Source organism: Tachysurus vachellii, chromosome 7 (assembly GCF_030014155.1).
Source record: "Tachysurus vachellii isolate PV-2020 chromosome 7, HZAU_Pvac_v1, whole genome shotgun sequence".
In the NCBI taxonomy this organism is placed as follows: domain Eukaryota; kingdom Metazoa; phylum Chordata; class Actinopteri; order Siluriformes; family Bagridae; genus Tachysurus; species Tachysurus vachellii.
Window position 1 is genome coordinate 5343863 of NC_083466.1, and position 25760 is coordinate 5369622.

A 25760-nucleotide genomic window follows, 5' to 3' on the forward strand; every position below is an offset into this window, starting at 1 on the left:
CACACAATACTGTGAGCGGTTCTGTCTGTTTTTTTTTTTTTGGTCTTCCAGATCTTGCTTTAACTTCTACTGTTCCTGATGACTGCCATTTCTTAATTACATTCCGAACAGATGATATTGGCATCTGAAAATGCTTTGCTATCTTCTTATAGCCTTCTCCTGCTTTGTGAGTATCAACTATTTTCAGTTTCAGTTTTCTAGACAACTGCTTAGAAGAACCCATGGTGCTGATTGTTGGGGCAAAGGTCAGATGACTCTGGGCATTTAAAACCTTTGAGATTGACATCACCTGGTCTTTCCAGACGATGATTGAGAACAATCCATGACACTGTCAGGTCTCAGCTTTTCAAAGGGGGTGGTGCATGCTATAAACTCTGCAGGGTGCCCAAACTTTTGCGGACACCATTTTTTTTTATTTTCTGTTACTTTGAAAGTGTAAATGATGGAAATAAAATCTAACTTTTTTTTTTGACAAATTACAAGAATGTTTAATCTGTAATTTGATGCCTTTTGGAGATTTTTCCATCTTTTCTTGGCTTCTTTATGCACATTAGTACAAATCTTTACCTGGGGTGCCCAAACTTTCAAACCCCACTATATCTGTGTTCTTTTCTACCTTTAAAACTAAAGAATGTATACAACTCGTTTAGTTATTAAGATTTATTTGTTTCTGGTAAAGAAATACAAAAATGCCCATTACTGGATGAAAAATGAAAACACAAGAAACCTTAAAAAAGTATTAATGAAGTAGCAAACAGTACTTTTAACAGTTAGTGGTATAACAATATAAACTATATATACTGCAATTTTTAAATTAAATTATTTTCTGAAGAAAAGGCAATATTTTAAAGTGAATTTTAAATAAGAACTATTGAAACACATTGCAAAATGTATTAAACAGTAAAGCTTGCACCCAGATGAGCGACATATTTTAAAGTTGGAGACTTCAAATGGAATCGGATGAATCGCAGGAATCGGATCGGAAGAGAAAAAGTGGTATCGGTACAGCTCTAACTTATACACTAATTTTTTATATGATATATTGATTATATCAATAATAAATAATATACAGTGTGAAGTCTTTGCTATTTTAAATATGTTGAATAGTACACTGTGTGTACTGACCATGTACGAGTATATTGCATCTTTTCACATTTGCACATTTCACCTTGAGCATTGAGCATTTTGCACATTTTCCACCCATATGTAACTGTAATTAATGTATGTAAACATGTTTGACATGTTTAACGTTTTCCATGAGGTAAATGGAAAGGGTGCTTGTTAAACATATTTCCTATAAAATTTATTTTATTTATTTTCATTAATGCAATTTAATATATAAGTGTATTTTTCTTATGGGTGTGTCCTGTCCCACACACATATAATGGTTCCGAAGCCCCTGGATTTCAGAAAGCAGGAGCGTGGTCAATGCTGTAGGTAAAACACGGAATGGAGTTTAATTTATTAGGGAATTCCTCAAGCAGAATGGATTCGACTGTTGGCGCTCTGAAAAGTAATATAAAAAGGACATATGCGCTGAATAGAGACGGTAAAAGTGGGTGGGTCCAATATTATTGCTCTTAAAAAGTGGGTGGGTCCTGTCCCACCCACATATAATGGTTCCGACGCCCATGACCACGGGTATCGGATTAGGCCCGGTCACGCACCACCGATACCCGATCCACTCAAAATGCTTGGATCGGCATAGATTTTTTTAGAGCTTGACATGGAATACCACCAGCTTGTAACATTTGACAGAAAGTTCTATTAGGAAGCTCAAAAAAAATCAAATCTTGCTGATACCACTACATATTGAAGAGCATGACTTGGAATAGAATCAGCTTGTAACATTTGACAGAAAGTTCTATTAAGAAGCTCAAATTGACTCAGGAGTTACAGCACTTAGGAAGCCTTTTTCAGCACAGCTTGAAAGGAAGCAGAAGACAAACCTGCACCAGCCGGGAATCGAACCCCAGTACACTACTGGTGCACTCTGCACCAGGCTCTTTTGCTAGTTATCCAAGCATTAATTGTTCAGGGTGCCTTCTTAAGAAGCTGAAGCTTTACCTGTTAGGCCTTCACCTTTGATTTTCAAAGTCCATTTCAATGTTTTTTCATCCGGTCCACACATGTGACAGACCAGATTGTGAAGGTGATAATGAGCAGCAGTGACCAGAAGTGCTTGGCAGTTCCTAAAGAACACCTTATAAGCTGACCCAGATGGGACTCAAACCCACAATCCTCAGCTCAGAAGGCTGATGCCTTATCCATTAGGCCACTGGGCCTGCAGACAAAGGTTTCAGAAAAAAAAAAAAATTTCAACCATATATCATTTTCTACTGCTGTCGCATGAGTTTATTATCCGCATTCACTCCAATCCTTCACCATTGTCCAGATAGATCTGAAAAGCTCTGGAAAGCAACAATTGAGCCTTCTTCAAATAAGATGTTTAAAGAAACACATCCCCAAAACATTCTGTTTAATGCAAGAATAAAAGGCAGCTTGGCAAAATCCAAATCTTGCTGCTACCACTACATTTTGGAGAGCATGACTTGGAATAGAATCAGCTTGTAACATATGACAGAAAGTTCCATTTAAAGGCTCAAATTGACTCGGCGGGTACAGCACTTATGAAGACTTTTACGGCACAGTCTGAAAGGCAGCAAAGCACAAACCTGCACCACCCGGGAATCGGAATAAACGGCAGGCAGGAATTAATGGCTGCTTTGGAAAAAATTAACCTTGCTTATACCACTACCTTTTTAGAGCTTGACATGGAATACCACCAGCTTGTAACATTTGACAGAAAGTTCTATTAGGAAGCTCAAAAAAGTGTAAATCTTGCTGATACCACTACATATTGAAGAGCTTGACTTGGAATAGAATCAGCTTGTAACATATGACGGAAAGTTTTATTAAGTAGCTCAAATTGCCTCAGGAGTTACAGCACTTAGGAAGCCTTTTTTGGCACAGTTTGAAACAAAGGAGAAGACAAACCTGCACCAGCCGGGAATTGAACCCGGTTCGCAAGAATGGGAATCTTGTATGATACCACTACACCACTGGTGCACTGTGCATCAGGCTCTTTTGTTAGTTATCCTAGCATTTGTTGTTCAGGACCTGCAGGATTCTTGAACTTCAGGGTGCCTTCTTAAGAGCTAACTAGAAGTGCACCCAGATGCTACTCCAACCCACAATCACCATGTGAAGCTGAAGCTTTACCTGATTGGCCTTCAGCTTTGATTTTTTGACAAAACAATCAATTAGTCTTAGTCAACATAGTCTTAGTCACACACAATCGGTTGTAAATGGAAAAAAAAACAAAAAAAACAAAAAACAAAAAAAAAACAATATTTCACTACTGATTAAGATTGTGACAAATTTTTGTCCTTGTACAAAAATTCTAATGCAGAGGGATTTGTGATTTCATAGGAGATGGTGTATAAGTGTAAGTATATAAATATTACAGATTGTAACTGTAATTACACCTTTATATTATTTTATTATAACTGAATTTTTATTTGAGAATTAACAAACGTTGTATGTTTGTGAAAACATAAATAAAAAAGTTAGTATGTGATTCTCATTTTCTGAATTAATATTTAGAATATTTTTGTTGATGCTGTTATTGAATATGATTGTAGAGACTACTGATCATTCATTATACAAACAATGCATGTGTTTATCCACAGACTGTTTATAACTCAATGTCAATTGTGATGACATACAGTCACATCAATCAGCTGCATGAAGACTGCAGAGAACTGCTGGACAGGACCAAGATGGTATTATTAACAATAAACAACACTAAAGTCTCTTCTTGGTGAGTTGGGTTTCTGTTCCCCACATTTACTTCAATAATAAAAATAAATAAATATGTAATATATACTTATTGAACACTTTATTGTAAATATAGGTGTATTATAAAGATACACACATATACTGGGACACTTTTCTGCAAGGAGTGGAGCTTCCCAAGCAGATCAGTGTGGCAAAGCATTTACTGCCAAACCCAAGAGGGCTTCCGACAGCACACGTGGAACATGTACATGCTGTTATCGAGTTCCAGGAACCTGAAAATTTTAAGGGTGAGGCAGTAATTCGCCACCGCAAACATGCTAGAACTGAGACTGTGGTATCACATGCAGATTTAGCTGCACCTGGCATGAGCCTGACTCATGTGGCATGTGTATCTCCTTTCTGGCCCAGTGTCAAGCATGATCCTGTGTGGTTTACTGGCCTGGATTTTCAAATCAGCAGGGTCATCACCCATCAGCACCAGAGATGTATATATATCTCTGGGATATACATCCTTTCTGCCAGGTAATCACCCATCAGTGCCAGCACCTTTGTTACAGGGTTCTTTATCATTTTGCCAGGTCCCCAGTCTCCAGTCTCACAGTCCCAGAACTGACAACGTGCATGGAGACTCCAAAAATCAGAGCTTGTGGCAAGAGGGGAGCCACCAAAAAAAGCGTCTGTCAAAAGAAGGCTACCACTACCAGTGTAAATTATGTGGTCAGTCAAAGAACAAACTTACTGGCCATACTCAAATTAAAGGTAAATGGTACTGTCCAGCATCTGGGAAGGCCATTGAACAGTGGAAAGACTCTTTGTATTCAATCAAAAAACATTTATTTAACTTCAAACACTTTTTATTTTTTCTAGCAATTTTTTATGCGAACATTTTTTATGTTATAACCTTTGTAATAGGTGAAAGGCTCTATAATGATAGTATTTATATAATAATTATTGTAGGTATAATATAATAATTGCGATTAAATAGTAATAATTGTTATAATATATATATATATATATATATATAGTTGTTATTAATGCTTGTCTTGTTAATATAATATAATATAATATAATAATATAATATATAAAACATAAATTGTTTATGTTGAAATAAAGTGTATTAGTAAATAAAATTTGTTTGGATAAATAAGCATTGTGTGTTAATCGTTCACTTTACAAAAATCATGCACTGTACAAAAACTAGTTTTGTTATATTTTTTAAAAGATGCAATCATGTGCCCCCATTGCAGCACAATTATCCTGTACTACAACCCCTCTACTTATTTTTCTCTTTTCTACCCATTTTCATTGCTGAAGCAGAGTGGCGCAGCGGAAGCGTGCTGGGCCCATAACCCAGCAGTTGGGGGATTGAAACCATCCTCTGCTAAGAGCAGCCTACTTTTTAATAAAAATGAAATGGCTTAATGTTCGTATTTGTTGCAGTTTAGCTCTTAGATGCCTCTAGCAGAAACCCAAAACGCCAGAAAATCAAAACAGCAGTGATTTAATACAGCTTTTCGCCAGTGGCCTCCTAAGCCAGGGATTGTAGGTTTGAGTCCCTTTTGAAAGGTGTGCTGAAGCAGAGTGGCGCAGCGGAAGCGTGCTAGGCCCATAACCCAGAGGTCGATGGATCGAAGCCATTCTCTGCTAAGAGCAGCCTGCTTTCTAAGAATGAAATGGCTTGCTGTTCGTATTTGTTGCAGTTTAGCTCTTATGCCCCTTTTCCACGAGGCAGTTTGAGTGCTGGTTCGGAGCCAGAGCCTAATTTGGAACCAGTTCTTTCTTTTTCGACCGCCAAAGCACCGGCTCTGAACCAGGAAAAGTGGTTCTTAAGTAGCACCAAAACGTTGCTGGTCTACACTTAAGAACCGCTTGTGTCAGGGGCTGTGGGCGGGGCTACTGTTAGCGCATTTGATAATGTAATACACTTTTACTTTACCGCGATATGATACATTATCAGCACACATGATAGTAGGTAGCTACATGCTAAGGCTAACTTTTTTCTGTGTTAATGATAAAATAACGTTATGTACTTTCTCGATAACAACCTCCGTTTATACAGATTATGGAGCTGCACGTATCCGTTGGATTCGCTACTTTTGGATGCCAATGTAGGTTCACAAAGCCATGAGTATTAACAGTAAAGCAACATCCGCCATTGTTGATGTGTTTGTGTTTGCCGCTGCTGCGCTAAAGTTGCTGGGACACGTGACACGTATACAGTGACGTCAGACTCGGCTCTGTGACGGCTCTCTAGCCGGTGGAAAGGCATACCGGTTCTTAGAAGGTTCGCCAGTGGAACCAACTTTGAACCAGCACCAGTGCTAGCTCTGAACCAGCACCCGGTTCTTTTTGGTGGAAAAGGGGCATTAGATGCTTCCAGCAGAAACCCAAAACAGCAGTGGCCTAATGGATAAGGCACTGGCCTCCTAAGCCAGGGATTGTGGGTTTGAGTCCCATCTGGGGTGTGCTTAAGTAGTGTGCTGCAGGAAAAGCATGCTTGTAGCGAAAACAAATGATCAGTAAATTGCAACCCTCCTCTCCTAGGAACAGCCTACATTTTAACTAAGAAGAAAAGGGCATAAATTTCAGAATGGTTGCTATCAACCCTAATCGTTGCAGGTCATCGCCACAATCCTGGTGGCCTACTGGATGAAGCTTTGGCCTACTGGATGAAGCTTTGGCCTCTTGCATCAAAGACAATGGGTTTTGTCCAATAACTTTTCAGTTTAGCTCTTAGATGCCTCCAGCAGAAACCCAAAACGCCAGAAACTTAAAACAGCAGTGACCTAATGGCTAAGGCACTGGCCACGTATTGTAGGTTTGAGTCCTATGTGGCAGGTGTGTTGAAGCAGAGTGGCGCAGCTGAAGCGTGTTGGGCCCATAACCCAGAGGTCAATGGATCGAAACCATTCTCTGCTAAGAGTAGCCTACTTTCCAATAAAAATGAAATGGCTTAATATTTGTTGCAGTTTAGCTCTTAGATGCCTACAGCAAAAACCCAAAATGCCAGAAAATCAAAACAGCAGTGACTTAATACACCCTAGCTCCAGTGGCCTCCTAAGCCAGGGATTGAAGGTTTGAGACCCTTTTGAAAGGTGTGGCGCAGCGGAACCGTGCTGGGCCCATAACCCAGAGGTCGATGGATCGAAACCATCCTCTGCTAAGCGTAGCCTGCTTTGTAGGACTTTATTTTTTGTAAATATTTTATTTTTGTCTGGGTCACATATTGCACATCATGTTATATTTTTAGAAGCATAAAACTAATTTTGCACCAAAAGTAATTCAGCCTGCTCTCTTCTGGACATGGAGCATGCGGTACTGTGCTTTTTCCCCACTAGTTTAATAAATAAATATCAACATTCTAAACATGCATTTCCATTGTATATGATGCGGTATTTCAGTTAAAACTTTCACAAAGCTTCTGCAGTAGGCTACAGACTGTAATATCTCCTGTGTGCCTTTTTATATATATATATATATATATAAAATTATTTTTATATTTTATTAATGCTTGTTAACAACGATTATGAAAACTTTTTTTTCGTAATCTATTATTAAATATATTTTTTATCCACATCTCGCGAGCCCTGTTACAACCTGTCATATCTGTCATGTTTGATGTTTTTCTTTAACTTGTTTATTTTTGTTTAAACTGCCTCTATTATGATGCTGCGTTCCATCGAATCATTTTAAATCCAAACACAACACTGAGCTGAATGGAGCAACATCCTACATTACAGAAAGCGACTTTAAAGAAAGAAAGAAAACTCCATGGATTTCCGCGGTCCTCCCGACCAAACTCAGTCAGCTCACGGTAAGAGAATGTGACTTTAATTTCATAGTGTTTTTACAATAAAGCAGGTTTAAATTACACCGTGTTACAGTCTAATGTTTTCTATCTAAACGAGATCCTCTTTTGAGGGCGCAGCCAATAGGAAGCACGGTCACATTAATGCATGATTTAACTTAAATAACCTCGAACTTTAAAACTTATCACTTATATACACTGCTGAAAAATTACACACTGGATCTTGATAAACCAAATATACAAGTAAAAACTATACAAGTCTGAAATGTCCAAACAAAATTTTCTCAAATAGCGTCTTCACTATGTTGACGTACAATTTACTACTCAGCAGGAATTCACTTTCTGATTGTCGCAGTCTCTTGTTTCACTCTGATTGGATAAATCCAAGTGCGCACTTATTCAATAGTTTTGAATGATGTCATAACGTTCTAGAAATACTTGTAGAAGTGCTGTCTACAGCCAACAAGCAGACGAACAAGTACTTCAGAATGACAAATTTCGTCAGTTTTGCTCGCCAGCTAAACCTGTATGGCTTCAGAAAAGTCTGCCCGGACTATATCAGCTTCATACAGCACTTTTAAAAGTTTTCAATAACACTGAGCTTCTATCTGTTGGTTACAGATCATTTAGCTGGGATGGAAGTCTGGATCAACAGCAGAAACTTTCCCATCAACTTGTGGCATTTGGTGACTGATCCTCAGATTAGTTCAATCGGCTGGGATGATACTGGGGAAGGTATACTGATCTGTCCAGAGGCCTTCAAAGCTGAGGTGCTGTCTACAGCCAACAAGCAGATGAACAGGTACTTCAGAATGACAAATTTAATCAGTTTTGCTTGCCAGCTAAACCTGTACGGCTTCAGGAAAGTGAGCCCAGACTATATGCCCTCATTGGAGCAAGTCAGCTTCATACAGCACTTTTACAACCAGAACTTCAAACGGGCTAACCCAGAGCTTCTGGTCAACCTAAAGAGACTCATGCCTTCAACAAGGCCAAGCTTGCCGCAGGACCAGGAGTGTCCAAGCAGTAAAGACCTTTCCATCCAATGCTGAATACACCTGAGAACTCTGCTGTGGTCGGTCAGTAGATAGGCAGAATAAACTATAATTTATTCTTTTATCTATATATTCATTCATTGTTGGTCATCGCCTAATGGTCAGAGAGTTTGACTCCTAACCCTAAGGTTGTGGGTTCGAGTCTCGGGCTGGCAATACCACGACTGAGGTGCCCTTGAGCAAGGCACCGAACCCCCCCAACTGCTCCCCGGGCACCGCAGCATAAATGGCTGCCCACTGCTCCGGGTGTGTGTGTTCACTGCTGTGTGTGTGTGCACTTTGGATGGGTTAAATGCAGAGAATGAATTCTGAGTATGGGTCACCGTACTTAGCTGTATGTCATGTCACTTTTTTTTTTTTTTTACTCTGGTCAGTTTCAAGGTGGCTTCAGAGCCTATCAAAATAAAACTGGGTGCTCTGATTAAGACGGCAGCCCATCACACATATTCACACTTATGATGTGCTATTTATTGGCATAACTAATTCATTTTCTGGCATGTAATGGGGAGGATGTAGGAGGTATGAAATCTAAGTACATTAAGCAGCAGACAGTACATACAGACAGAAATTTTCCGTGTGCACATCCATCCAGTCCAATGCAACAGGTCTCACATTGTGCAGTGCATGATGGGAATTTCAGTGCCTTCATACCTCATTACTCACTGTGCAGTTTGTATGCACCAGGTGATGAATAGTTAAAGATATAATAGTTTAATTACTCTAAGTCTACCATTCAGCTTGGTTTCATGCTGCTGTAGCAAATACAACAGTACTGGTCATTAGTATGATGTATGCTTGCATGCAATTTGGGATGTAGCCCAGTCTATTGTTTCACAGTCTCTGTGTTGACAGATAATAGGTAACAGGTATTTGTCCAACCTGCATGAGTATCACTTTATCTATCTAATTTTTCCCCCCAAATATAGATTTCTAGGAAATATAAATTAAGATGACATATATCATAATAGTCAATATAATTCTATTATATATCGTACACAAATACAATGTGCTTGTGTAGCCCCTGTCTCAGGGCTTATCCAATTTTAAATGTCTGTTCCTCTAAATTTGTTTAAGGACCTTTTAGGGCATGTGTCATTTAAATACTCGAGTTTGAAATAACAACTGAAAGCATCATAAAGGGGAAATATTAAAACAAATGAATCAGTGCCACACACAGAAACGGTTAACCAGGAATGTATATTGTGGCAGTATATGTGAATGCTTTTTTTTCTGTTCTGGCACTTCAGAAAACCCAAGTAATTAAAATAAACTGACAATTAACTTGAAACAAATATAAACAAAACAATTATAAGCCAAGCATTTTAAAAAGGATTTCCCCAATGTGTAAATGTTCAGTCTCTTTCCTTTTCTAAGGATGCAAAAAAAAAATATGTAAGAAAAATGTCTCAGTCCAGGGCAATGTGAATGAAGTAAAGTCTCAGTCCTACCACTTCCCCAGAAATAACATCCAGGTTATCAAGAACAGAAGAACCAAGAGCTGAAAAGTCGATACATGACGACAAGGTGACAAAGAGTTTATCCAGAAGAATCCACTCAGATTATCCATGTTCCAATCATATCATCCAACAATTTGTCCAGGAAACAAACACCAGTCTGCACAACATACATTTTAAAATGATTAAATCAACACATTATAACACTTAAACATCCCTTCTTTGGAAACGTTTGCAAAACAAACTCTTGTTTTATCCATCTTTGACAGTTTGAGCACTAACACACTATTACATCATTTAAATTAGCACAGTTACATTTTATACGTTAGCAATTTTACTCTACATGTGAAAGAAACACAATAACATGAGCATTGCACGAAGCCTTACACGACACAATCTATTACTGTAGCGAGTTTAGGAGAGCTTATTGGTGCGAGTTGTCAATAAAGCCTGTTACAAAAAGATCGCGTTCTGAAATGTGGGAACACTTTCATTTGATTTTGCCCAATAAGGTGGATATATATGGTTTTGTAGTAAAGCCTATATTTATAACTTAAATCTCACTCATCATTGGGCAATTATACGATTCAATGTAACATTTCATGTCATACATTTTGTCATATATATATATTTAATGGATAGTAGTAATAAGTTGAAAAATGAAAAGGAATGCAAGAAAAGCCTTTTGTGCACCGCTTTATAACATGATCTTTTTTAAATGGTTCACACTTTATACTTTTTAGACAAGGTCTATCCTTAATCTGTTTTTAGGTCCAGTGTTTGATTTGCTCCCAGCAGCTGGTCTATAATAATAATACATCATCCATGTTGAGGCATTTTCGTGCAAAGCATGACAGTGCCAGATCCTCTGTCCAAGAAATGTCTCTCTCTCTCTCTCTGTTTGTGTTGCAGGAAACAAAAAAAGTCAAGATTGATGAGGCTCTTGTGAACATGATTGTCCAAGACTTGCAGCCTTTTACCATTGTGGAGGATGTTGGCTTCAGAAATTGTCAGCCTCTTGGATCCTACATACGTACATACTCCCATCAAGGCAAACACTGAAGACAAAGGTGGAGAAAAGGTTTACAGAAGAGAAAGAGAGAGGTAAAGAAGTGGTTAGGGCTACAGCTGTGACCTTAACTTCGGATATGTGGACATCAATTCATATAGATTCTTATTTAGCTGTTACTTGCCATTTCATTGACAGTAAAGAACAACTTGCTATGGTGTTGCTAGGAGTAGGAAAATTTCCTGCTTCACATACAGCAGCAAACATTGCTGCAGTGAAGACATCTCTCATTGAGGAATGGGGATTCAGTCTAAAATTAGACTGATACAGCTGCTAATATTATAGCATGTGCCAACAATTACAGCTAAGGAGTACCATTTGCATAGCTCATTCTCTAAACCTTGTTGTTAAAAAAGCTATTGACTTCCCAGGGCTTCAAGACAGCAGGAATTCATCAAGTGGTGACTGATGAGAAGGCAGCAAAGCTCTGCACCAACCTCATCACACTAATGTCAGAGATTGGCTCATTATGAAACAGCAAGCCAAATGAACAGGTGGACACCTGATTGCTGATTGTTAATAAAACATAATTAAGCACAAAGCATCCATCTAGCCTACAGTACAGTAGTCTGTAAGGGAGATTTATAATCATGTAAAAGTGTCTGCACTTATGTACCTTCAACAATCATGAGTTTGATTTTTTTTTTCTAAAAACAAAAATGTCCACATTCACCATACAAAAAGTGATCTTTATTACATTTTTGTTTGGAGTTACCATACATATGCAATGGAACATGCTTTGGTCATGTATTTAATATATTGATTCATTTATTTATTAATCTATCCTTAATTTGTCAATCCATTGATTTTTGCTTCTAAAATTAACACGTTGTTTGGTTGTGGAACATTCTGTGATAGCGCTTTCACCAGCAGAGGTCCTCATCGAGCTCTGATTTGAAAAGCTTCGAGTAATGAACCTTTTTCCGATACAATTGGGTTGAAAGCTTCACTGCTTTAAGAAAGCTTCACTTCACCATCACTACAAAACGTACAGAGGGTGGCACGCGCTCCTAACCTAGTGTGTCTAATACAGTAATGATTTCCTACGTGTTGCACAATGTAGGTCACGTGACGTACTTACCTGTCCATTTTCCCCAATATAAACAAAGTCACAAACACAGGGCGAATGAACACTAACGTACAGACGCAGAACGAGTGACTAACAAACTGGGTTAACGAACAGTCTGATATACAAACGGAAAAACACCACAACAAGCAAATCAGCACACAGGTTATCAAACACGGCTCAAGTTCAACAGAAACACGAGCGAACTCCATGAATGAATGGCGGTGGGTTTAAATAGGCGGGATCGGGTGTTGATTGGGTTCGACGAGTGATGTCACACAGGATAATCAAGATTGACAGGAACGATGTCCAATGGCAGGGATCTGAGGAGACAGCGGAGAAAAGGGAGAGGGAAAGAACAAAAAAAAAAAAAAACAGAACCTACAAACAGCACGTAACATGATCAGATAAAGTTTGTTAATTAAATGAGATTTTTCATTTCAGTTAAAACTTTCACAAATCTTCTGCAGTAGGCTACAGACTGTAATATCTCCTGTGTGCCTTTTAGATCATGAACATACACTGACATAGAGCATGAATACAGTAGGTTGTAGCTTCGCAATGAAATACTACTACTACTACTACTAATAATAATAATAATAATAATAATAATAATAATAATCATTTTTAATAATTCATTAATAATAATAGCTTTATTATTTTTCCTTTTGATATATTTTATTAATGCTTGTTAACAATTATGAACCTGTGCACACGTCATATCCGTCGTGTTTATTTATGTTTAAACTGCCTCTGTTATGATGCCGCGTTCCATCGAATCATTTTAAATCCAAACACAACACTGAGCTGAACGGAGCAACATTGAATATCTGCACTAAAATAAAGAGATTTTAGAAGAAAACTCCATGGATTTCCGCGCTCCTCCCGACCAAACTCAGTCAGCTCACGGTAAGAGAATGTGACTTTAATGTCATAGTGTTTTTACAATAAAGCAGGTTTAAATTACACCGTGTTACAGTCTAATGTTTTCTATCTAAACGAGATCCTCTTTTGACGTGAATTAGCACAATGCTACTTACTGTGCTAGCGAACTTGGACACAGGTATAAATGACAGTAAAAATACTGAACCGAATCGATGAGCTTGACTTAAGAATCGATTTTAATTTCACAATAAAATATTTCCTCTGTTGTTTGGTGACTTTTCACAATCCTCACTACAGGTTTTACAGTAAAGCAGGTGTAACATAGTGATTAGACACATACATGATTAGCTCCGGACTTTTAGTTACAATGTGTTTTCTACCTGTAGAATGTAGCTAATCATTTCATTTACACAACAGCACAGTGAGGGTCATATTGTATTTAAGGGTTAATAGGAAACATTACAGACTTTTATTTAATTATAGTTTATTATTCTTCTCTCTCTCTCTCTCTCTCTCTCTCTCTCTCTCTCTGTCTCTCCAAAATAAAATGTATTTTAATACATTTTAACGAGTGAAAGGAGGCCAAAAACCCCTGATGTTGCCACAATGTACCAAAGTCATGTGTGACGTTGAAGGCGTACCTGCTATCAGTGTATACAGTCACAGTCTCAACCTCTGCCAACTTGCAGGCTTCTATAAGGGCAGTAAGTTCTGCTGCCTCTGCTGAGTAATGAGATGAGAGCTTACCTGAAAATAAAATTTCATTCTGGGTAAATGGTATATTTGTGGTGGCACATCCGATGGGGGGATGGGTGAATAATGGACAACTAATAGGTCTGTCATTTTCGGATGCAGAGCCATGCTCAACGTTACAAAAAACAAAGTGCACACCATTCTCGGGTATCATGACAGAAATACCCCAATGTGCCATATCATTAAATGAATAATGATATTAAAAGTTAATTATTTGATGAGCACCTATTGTTTATTGTAATTGAGATTTAATACGTGTTTCTTTAAAATGGAGAGGAGGCTAAATTCAACCTTTAAGATTATCCCTAATGTTAGCTCGCTATTGTAACAACGCCACCTGCACTTCTCCTCTCCAGCCACCAGAGGGAACCCTCACCGGAATTTTGAAGCACTTCCGGTTCTTCTCCCACCACTGCTGGTATTTAACAGTCAGTTCTTTAAGGGTTTTTTACACCTGGTCACTTCGTCCGTTTTCTGTGATCCGATAGCTATATGATCGTAAAAAGACCAGGTGTAAATGCCCTCCGAAACGGTTTTGTGACGGATATAAATCCGATCGTTCAAACCACTTCAGGAGGTGGTCTGGGACGCATTTCAGATGAAACTGGACAGGTGTAAATGCATGTGGTTGTTCAAGCCACATACGTCAGCGCTATACTCCTCCCAAACGGAAGTACGCCACTCGCAGGTGACTCACGAGTCGTGCATCGCGCCAGAAACAAATATGTTTTCCCACCATTGCTGGCTCCGATCTTTCACCCAGTGTCTCGTTTGGTCTTAAAATGCACTGCTTCTGCCAGCGAAAATGCAGCAAACAGTAAATGCTGTTTTTTGTAGCAACCGCATACACCAAAGGGTGTTCCATTTCAATTACCCCGGAAATGAGGTAAAATATATTTGCATTTTAGGTGGGAGTAAAAAGATCGGATTGATATCCGATTCGCCAAGACGCATTTATGTGGCCTAATTTAAATGGAACAGTTTTAACAAATCAGATAGCTATCAGATCAGAGAAAACACATGAAGTGACCAGGTGTAAAAACCCCCTTAGACACCATGCGAATTGTGTCACTGTGTATTTTGGATTTTACTGTTTTGGGATATAGTTATTGTACTGTTTTTTGTACTTCTTGATTTATTGCGTGTTTTTGGATTTGTTTGTGTCTTTTCTTCATTAAAACCTCCTCATATATAATCTAATCCTTCTGTCTCTGTGAATCTCTCACAGCTGTTAGTTCACTAGCAATTAGTTATTTATACAATACTGGTTCAGTCACTTCTGTTAACATTACAGTTATTAATAAAAGCATATCATATTTTCTTATGATAACAGTCTTCAAAGGTAAAGCACGGTTAGCTTTTAATGCTAACTAATATTTAGCTAGTTACCATGAGGGGACAATTTAACTAGCTGAGATGATAATGACTAGACAGAACAGGTTGATGTTGGTCTACTAAGCAAACTCATAAACATCACATTATTACATGACATATTAATTGTTCTTGAAACATTCTTTGAATTTAACTGAAAAACATCAATGCGGTGACAGAAAACAACACAAAACTGTCTGAAATAAACACAAGCTAAACTTAAATCACAAGCAGAACTATAACAAACTTTGACTGCATGCTCATTTATCAGATCAACAGCTTGCAAGGACCATGTTGTAGTGTAAACTAACTAGATTAATGTTATGTTCTGTTTGAGTTTATTCCTTCTGTCTTTCTATTAACACTCTCTTGTTCTCTGATATAACTGTGAGAATAGCTAGCATGCAAACAGCTAACAAAACTAGCTATATTCTGTTAGAATATAACACATAAAGGGCAAGTATTGCAAATGCAAAGGATTGTATTGTGTGTGTGTGTGTGTGAGAGAGAGAGAGAGAGAGAGAGAGAGAGAGAGAGAGACTCAAAAATAAGGGATAACTGTCAAAATACCTCAGAATATCACATTAAAACTGTGGTCGAAGGTATGGGGGAATCCAAGGCTTCTTAGGACCACATTTTATTATCAACATAAAATATTTCTACAGAGATTACTATAAAGAGTATACAGAACAGCACAGTTGTCATGAATATGCATAAATACAAGTAGGTGGAGCTCGAGGTGGAGATGAACATCAAATAGTAACACTGACATTCATTTCTAAAGCTAGAGGTTTGAACTAAACACTCAGGAAAACAATGTTGTTCCTCTTCATGGTGTTTTTCACTCTTGCTGATGTTGGTAAGTCATATACACTGCACACAAAATGATTCTTTTTTCTAATTAAGACACACAATTCTCCATGTGAAATGTGTCATTTATGATAAAAATATCTCAATATTGTTGTGTTTTTTTTTTAGCAGAGGCTGCTGACAATAGCATTAAACCAGAACAAACCAATGTATTTTTAACGGAAGGCAGCAACATCTCACTGTCCTGCACGTATACTGGATCAGTTTACAGTCTTCACTGGTATCGACACAAACCTCGATCAAGACCTGAGTTTCTGCTGCTCATTGCTGAAAGCAGTAAACATGTCACACCAGCTCAACCACCTCATCCACACTGCATTGTCTCCCAGTCAAATTTCACATTGATTATAAAATACTAGTACTGACCTATAAAACACTGAATTATCTCATGCCACAGAACCTGAGGAAACTTTTTAATAATCTGCCAGGTTATTTGGTAGTAACTAAAGTAGTAAAGTCTACAGCAGGGGTCAGAGGTTTATCTTAAAAATCCCTGCAGTTATGGAACAGACTTTATATTAGTGTTATCACTGAATATTAAAACTTTTGCAGGAAAATAAGCTGGACTGTCTTCCTTTTTCTGCCTTTATCCCACTTTATATTTATCCATCTATCTTATTATTCTTATCTGTTCTTCAGTATTCATCCAATCAATTTCCACATCTTTAACTTGAAATAATAAAGACTGCTTGGACAGTTCCCTGTCAGACCACCAGAGCAGCCCTTTTACTTTGTCAGTGTTATTTTTGTGCCATGTGATTTTGTTTATATTTTGTGTTTTCACGTGTGTTTGCCCACTCATTCCTTTGTCCTGTGTCCCCACATTTGCACACTTGTTCCTCTGATTGCTTGCCTATTTAAACCTGTTGTTTTGTGTTAGTCTTTGCTGAGTCTTTGTTAAAGAATCTATTTTGTGTCTCTGTTTTCGATGTTTCTGTTGTGTTTTTTCACAATTTTGTTTTTCTGTGTTTTGCGATGCCTCAGACAAGTATTCTCTGTTATATAGTCTTATCACTAGTGTTTGTTTTTATCCTGCATTTGTGGTCAAATATCGTGAGATTGTGTGTAACTGCGTCAAAAACAAAGAGAAACATTTCAGTATTCAGGAGAAGCAGCAAACTTTCAATAAGTAAGTTTATAAGATAGTGTGTTAAAGTTAAGCTGAAATACTACATCAGATATGTTAATGTGTGGAAAAAACATGGGCTACTCTGTCAAAAGTATACAAATCTCTATCAAGTTTGTCAAATACACTTTCTTTTTGTCAGTACAAGCCAAGTGTACTCAAGTACCAAGTATATGTCAGATATACTTAACCTTGTCTGTGTATTTGTCAGTATAAGCATACTTACTTAATTTTAGCATAATTACATATTAACAGTACACTTGAATAAGCTTATTATTTGTATTACTGCAGAATCCTGATCTGCTCTCCTACAGCTCGCAGTTCTGTGTGTGGCTGCAGCTTTTCTTTCCAGACAAACAGGAGCTGCTTCTGCTTGTTTTGGGCATCACTGCGCTATACATATATTTATACACACACTTAGACATTATTATATGCAATCTGTAAATATATAATACAGACAGTCATACTCAGTGGCGTGCCGTGGGGTTTCAGTAAGGGCCTTCAGTAAGCATGTAAACCACATACTCATCTGTTACAACTAACGTGGCCATATGCAAATAATGTGCATATTCGGCTGCACATACAGGCACTCAGCAACATGACAGCTGATCAACAATTAGCCTAAAACAGTATGCTAGGTAAGGGTGGGTTGAATTCAGACTAAATTTCCCTGCATGTACCAATAAATGTAATCCCCCTATTCACACTGTGTAAATAGTGTCACATTCACATCCACATGCCACAGTAGGCTAATATCAATGCCACACGAACCACTCAATAACAATGTGCATAAGCCATTAATAATGCTTATTATCAGATGCAAACCACAATCTGCATGATACAATACTCGTTAAATAGTAAAGCACTCACCAGTCACTTGTAAATAAAATCCATGCGTCTTTCTTTTTTGATAAAGCGTTCAATAACGTCATTGTGCAGTTGTCCTTTTTGCTTCAGCTGATTGAGCAATTCTTTCTCAATGGAGAGAGAGGCCAAAGAAGACAGCCTTGATTATCCAGTTGTGGTCCTTGTGTAGGGTTTAATCCATTTGAGAGCCGAAAATGAGCATTCCACAGAGGCTGTAGACACTGGTATTGTTAGGATCAGGCATGTGAGTGTATAAAGTTCTGTCATACTGTCTGCAAGGCCTGTCGTCCTCAGAAAATTTAGGAGATCGCTTATACTTTTTCTGCTTGAGTTTGACATGCTATACATGATATTGAGCTCAGCTTTGAACCTGTACAGGTCAAACTGTGCACCGTAGTTCTCCATCAGTCTCCTGAGCTCTGCGTCTGGAAATGTCTGTCCACACTGTCAAAGCCACAATTCCATGTCCCTTTACTCATATTAAAAAGTAAACACGGCCAACAAAATAACTTGTTGTGCTGGGTGCTAGCTGTTAGCCACTCATAGCGCTCATAACTGCAATCTTTAAAATGGCGCACAAAACCTTTGCCAGCCTTTGTTAGTGAATCCAGTTTGGGTGTAGGTCTTACTTTCTCAACTATTTCTCTTTTGTCTGCAAAAGTGCGCCTTGAAAAAGGTGTTTTCAGTAGATCAGCAACAAGATCAGGTGTATCTGCAACAGCGGATGTCATTTTCTTTGAAATTCACGAAACTGAATTTCACGTCCATATGTTGGAAATTTACGACAGACATTAGGGGTAGCACTGGGCACGTCCCTAGATCCAGAGGACGTGCTGTTAGAGAGCATTGTAAGATTATCACACTGCTAATATCAAATTAATCTAAGAAAGTCCCTATAGTTCTGAACTGTGTAATATTATTAGAAGATCCATCAAAATCTGGAAACATCATGAATCATTAAATTAATCAATGAGATCATGCCATGAGGAGTCAATTCTAGGCGGAGAGACTGATGTCAGAATTGACATGACTACACCTCAGTAGGTGGAGCTAGATGTGGTGAGATACAGTTTAGACAGTTTCACAGAGATACTGACATTTATATCTACTGCAAGGGACACACAGATCAATCATGTTATTCTCCTTTGTATTGATAATTGTCAAAAATATTGGTAAGTCATTTATATTATACATAACCTTTAGGTGGATTTGTACTGCTACCTAAACATGATTCATTTAGCAAAAACATTTATATATGAATGTCCTTAAGCAAAGAAAGAAATGTTTATGTTGTTGCATTGTCTTTACAGCAGGTGCTGTTGACAGCAGCATTACACCAGACCAAACCATCATATCTTCAAGTGAAGGCAGCAACATCACACTGACCTGCACATATGATCAATCAGCTGATTATCTCTACTGGTATCGACAAAAACCTCAATCAGAACCAGAGTTTCTGCTGCAGTTTTTTAAATCCACAGACACTAGAACTAAACATGTGCTTGACCCACGACTATCCACCAAACTTCGTAAAAATGAGAATAAAGTAGATCTGGAGATCTTTCCTGCTGCAGTATCAGACTCTGCACTGTACTACTGTGCCATGGAGCCCACAGTGACACAAAACTCTAACAGACTGTACAAAAAGTCAAGCTTGATATTTGTTTCTCAGCAGGTGGAGCTGTTTATCTGTTTCATTCAAACAGAGTCATTTACTAGTTCCTGTATTTTGATCATCTTCTTACCCAAATTGATAAAGCTTAATGTTTGAACAATTCATGAAAAACAAACTGTTTGTATTAAATGATTATTGACTTAATTCCTGGTTAAGGTTCATGCTGTTAATTCCCCTGATGTAACAAAGATGTAACAGTAACACAATGTGTAGACAGTTAAATGTGCACACAGTTTACTGATGACATTCGACATGTTTCACCATGACACATTGTGTGTTTAGAACACTGAGAGATGTTAGCACTGGACTTTCCCTTATTCTGAAAGAAAAAACAATTTAACTTTAAGGTCAGAATCATGTATAAATGAATAAGTGTATGAGACGCATGTTAAATGCATCTAGTAGCAAGGTCTTCCTCCACATAGTCATCATGTATGTTTACAGTCTGTTGTTACAGTGTTCTTTCTCAGAGGTCTGTTTGTGTTGTGAATTAGTTCAGATCAGAATACAGCCAAGAGTTGATGGAGCAAGCTAACAGATAACGTGATAGCGAGCTCAGTAAAACCTTAAGGTAGAGAATCCTTCTGTCAGGAAATGCGGGGATAATAGCAGACCCAAATGCAGGGATAACAAGTTTAAAAAAAACCAAACAATTAATTAACAAAAGAAACAGACAGGGAATATAAATCCAGGAGCACAGGAACCGGCACAACATGATACATAAACCGACATGCAAAAGACGCGGACTCTGCGAAGCTACACACAGCACGGGGGAAATAAATAGACATAATGAGTCCATTACGAACAGGTGAATATTGATGGGACAAGTAACACAAAACACACTGCCCCCTAATGTTCCAGCAGAGAATGTCCAAGCAACAGTCCTGACACCTTCAGTCTCAGCAGTATAAGTAAGATAACAGGTAGCTAGACAAATGAGGGTGTAAAGTTCACATGTCTGAATCACACCTTAGTGCAAATATATTCCATTAGTAACTGTAGTAAAGTTGTAGATTAATTAGAGTAAACTCTTCTTATCCAAGTTTCTTTGTTTATTGTGTCTGATGCTTTAATGTGTTCATGTGGTTATTTCCAGGTCTTTTATTGTTTATATATAGGTCATACAAGATAAGTGAAAATTGGATTTGATGTAGTTATGTCACAGTAAATATTGGTATAGGATACTTTGGTCTAGACACTTTCAGAGAATACACACTCTGAGTGCTAAAGCTAAAAAGCCACAGAAACCACGCCAGATAAGGAAGGATGTCACCAGACATTTTATTTAAAATTACAAACAGATCTATACTTAATCACATAATATTTCATTACCTACATGCTTAAATGTTATGGACCTGTAAAATCCCCTCAGGAGGCAGTGAGTAACATCACCATATTGTTCATGTACTGTTCATTTCAAGTTGCAACTAAAACAACATAAATACTTACAATATGCTCACAGTTGTAAGAGATAGATAAATAGGTTTTTCTTTCTAGTAAAATATTTAAACATTTAGAGAGAAACATGTAAAAATGAATGGACAAAATTATTCTAAAGAAAATACAAAATATAATGTCAGCACTTTTCTACTAAAAACAGAAGAAAACAGTACTATGTCCCAATAAACAACACACAACATTAGGACTCTGAGTATCCAGTACCTACAACCTACAGACATTTATTTTCCAGCTTTTAGACATGACACATATATACAAATCTAGCATAAAAATTCTGATTCAAAATCTATAACATATCTTTAACAGAACTTCTGACTCTGCATTGAAATCAAACATTATCAGACTAATGGACACTAATGTCTCTGTAATGTTCTTTTCAGGCAGTTTTGCAGATAAAATTGGGCCGATCGATGCAAACATTGTGGGGAAAGAAACAGACACTGTTACACTAAAATGTTCATATGAGTCAAGCATTGAACACATTTATCTTTACTGGTACAAACAATATCCTAACAGCGCACCACAGTTTTTACTGTATAAGGGTGCAAGGTCAAGATCTGATAGAAAGAGCACTCCTGATGATCATCGATTAGAGTCAAAAACAAGCAGAGACTCTACTGAACTTACTATCAGCGGTCTAAAGCTCTCAGATTCTGCTTTTTATCACTGTGCTTTTAGAGTAACACAGTGATACAGAGTCAGTGAAAGGCTTTACAAAAACTTCAGCATGGTTTCTTTAAAGTTTCTTAAACCACAGAGGATGATAGAGACTCGCTTTATCAACTTATCAGTTCACCACAGACACAAACAACATCTGTGAAACATTTGTAGCTGGAGGAAACAGCAAAAAAGTATAATGAAGGATGAACACAACTACACATTAATTCACAAGTCTCCATGTTTCAGGTGTTACTGATGCGTACACTGTGTAATTAAACTAATAATCACCCCATAACCCACTGTAATCAATTTTTATTTGTTCATTAATTTATTAACTCTTTCATTTGTTCATGTGTTTATTATGCATGTAGGTTTATTCATACAAACAGACATAAGTTTGATCATACACACAAAAAAAGATCATGTTTCATGACAAGATTTGATTGCACACAATGTTGAAGAATAAGGGTCATGTCTATGATCTATTACAGAATTATGTGATTGAGGGATGATGATTCTAGCCTTTTGAGCTAGCACTCTTTTTTCATACAGTATTTGTACTGTGATTCAAACATACAGTAAGGTGTACTCTAAGTCTAAATAAGAGTGTACACGTGTCTGTGCATGGTGTCCTGTGTTGGACTGGTGTCTCACCCAGGGTGTATCCTACTTCATGACTAGTGTTGATCAGAGAAGCTCCAGATCCACTGTAACCCTGAGCAGGATAAAGCACTTACTGAAGATGAATGAATGTAGGTGTATGTAGACAGTTGTAGAAGTGTGACCAGGATAATGTAATCTGATTGAATGACCATTCATTAGGCTGTGGCTGCAAGACACTAAGTAGCTGTTTATATTATTTATAAGGTCCAGTGCAATGTGTCCGAAGGGTTTGTGGTTTATAATTAAAACATGACAAAACTGTTTTTTTGATAGCTTTTGTCTACTTATATATAAATCTAAAAACACTGTGAACAGCCATAAGCATCAAATTCAACATCTACAGTAGACAGAAATAAACTAGAAAGGTTTGTGTGTTACTGAAGTGAAGATTTCTGCTTTATATGATGTGTATTGTATTTGATGTACGATATGACTCTTGTTCTCAGGACTACAGTGATCAACCTGTGCTGCTCTGCTGAGACAGGATTGAAGTCTGAGACAGAACATCTCAGCTTTATCTTCATTTCCTGCAGAACTCTGGCCACCCCTGTGGCAACCCCTAGTATGAATTTTAATGTATGATGAAAATTCACAATAGTTCATGAAGTGAAAAATAAATAAATAAATAAATAAATAAAATGAAGCACACACTGCAGCCACCAAAAAAGGTTGTAGATTGATTGGCGCCACCAGAGTAGCTGTTTCTCTGCCCCTCTCCATCTCGTCGTTACTACACTGATTTATTTTTTTTTGGTGCCACCCCTATTAAAAGTTTCTGGGGGTGCCACTGATTCATGGGAGACATAAACAGCATCCTGTGCAGCTGTAGCACTGTTTAATATGAAAAGTACATGCTGTCTCAGAACACAAGACACTACAACCAATAATGAACACCACTGGAAACATCATCAGGGTCTCTCTTAGTTCAATAAAGGATTCTTACCAGAAAGTCTACATTTATAAAACCACCAGTTTTGTGAACATCACCTCTTTTACCAGACTGGAAGAAGGGATGAGAACGTCTGGACAGAACATCTGCCAAACTCTGTAACAGCTTCTTCCCTCAGACAGTCAGGCTCAGTAACTGAACTAATAAAAATGAAACAATATCTAATCAAAAACTTCAAGCTCATCATTATAAACTTATTTTTAAAATAATAATGGTATTTGTAGACAGAAAATAATTATTCACATGTGAATATCTACAGGTTTTTTTGGACAATGTTAGTGTACAGTAAGTGTACAGTATATAGACAGCTATGTACGTTTAATATGATGTAGTGAAAGGCTTTACAAAAACATTATAATGGCAAATACACCTACAAGAGGTTTCTAAAAACCACATGAACTTTTTATCAGTTAACCACAGACATAAAAAAGCTGTGGTAACAGATGCAGCTGCAAGAAATAGTAAATAAAAATAAAGAGGGTTCAAACATGACAAACTACACATTTTCAAAATTCACAAATCTACATGTTTTAGGTTCAAATGGGTCAGGCATTGTTGCAGTGTTATTGTGAATGAACATTATTGACATTTTCTGTTCTGTTGAATTTTCATTCATTAATGTTTTTTGTTCATGTGTTATTTATACATGTACATACTGGAAATGCATGTTACTGTGCTGGATATGTGCTAAGACGATGACTTTTACAAACAATCAGAGCAGATGTGAGTTTGATCATCCAGATAAAACATGATGAAATGGATGAATAATAAACAGCAGCAGTGCAATGCATACAGTCAAATATAGGTCTGGTGCTTCAGTTATTATTCATATGTGACAGCTGTTTGAGTATTTCAGAAGCTGTTACTCACCTGGATTTTCATGCACAACAACCTGTTACATTTATTTTGGTCTCTTGCATTAATGTCATAAATATTTCTTGATTATCAATGTCCTTTGTCCTTTGTTATTGATTATGCTTTGTGCTGGTATGCTTCAGTAAAAATCAGTCATCTGCAAACAACACTGGTGACACTGTCATGTGATGCTGTTGGGTGGAGCTTCATGAACCTTTATGATCTTAACATATTAGTCTTCATAAAGACCTCAGAATATTTTCATTCAGCTAAAACCAGTCATCATGTTCACTGTTATATTCACGTGTCTGTGGCTTTCACTAGGTGAGTTAACATTGTATTTTATTAGTTTAAACATTATAGATTACATTGGTGATTAGTATCTGTGGTGTTAATAAATGCCTGATTTATGTAGTTTTTGCTTGATTGAAGTTAAAAGTTCATTCATTCATTTTCTACCGCTTATCTGAACTACCTCGGGTCACGGGGAGCCTGTGCCTATCTCAGGCGTCATCGGGCATCAAGGCAGGATACACCCTGGATGGAGTGCCAACCCATTGCAGGGCACACACACACACACACACACACTCATTCACTCACGCAATCACACACTAGGGACAATTTACCAGAGATGCCAATCAACCTACCATGCATGTCTTTGGACCGGGGGAGGAAACCGGAGTAACCAGAGGAAACCCCAGAGGCACGGGGAGAACATGCAAACTCCACACACACAAGGTGGAGGCGGGAATTGAACCCTGACCCTGGAGGTGTGAGGCGAACGTGCTAACCACTAAGCCACCGTGCCCCCCGTTAAAAGTTTATAAAAAATCAAAATACTGTTCTCTTCTCTATGACAGGTGACTCCATGGCAGATTCTATAGATACACTTTTCACTCATAAAGTTGTAGATGACGGTGATGATGTTACTCTGTCTTGCAAATATGAAACAAGCTACCCTTCAGGAAACTACCTGCACTGGTACAGACAATATCCAAAATCTAAACCTGAGTTCCTTCTTTATATTTTTGAAACTGGAGATCAAAGTCCCAACCCTCTGCAAAGAATGTCTGTCAAAGTTAATAGAGATAATAAACAAGTGGATCTGATCATCTCCTCTGCTGCTGTATCAGACTCTGCTCTATACTACTGTGCTCTGAGGCCCACAGTGACAGGAAATCCAGCTGCACTGTACAAAAACTAACACACTGCTGCTGTTAGTTTTTGAAAGCCATTCTGTCAGTGCTTTAGAGAAAGTTGCATGCCAAACACTCCATACATTAACCTGAGCTCAAAATTGATTATTTCTGTACAAACTGGTTATCTAGATCCATCATGCTACAGCTCACACAGTCCACATGTCCTGCACAGAACA

At 37.7% G+C, this 25760-nt stretch overlaps 2 non-coding genes across 2 annotated transcripts; both read right to left on the reverse strand.

The window, feature by feature from the left end:
* Positions 1-2212: 2212 nt before the first annotated feature.
* Positions 2213-2285, reverse strand: trnar-ucu (transfer RNA arginine (anticodon UCU)). The gene has a single exon. It is a non-coding gene; the product is annotated as a tRNA-Arg (tRNA).
* A 713-nt stretch (positions 2286-2998) lies between these two features.
* On the reverse strand, positions 2999-3069 carry trnag-ccc (transfer RNA glycine (anticodon CCC)). Its single transcript has one exon. It is a non-coding gene; the product is annotated as a tRNA-Gly (tRNA).
* Between the last annotated feature and the right edge of the window lie 22691 nt (positions 3070-25760).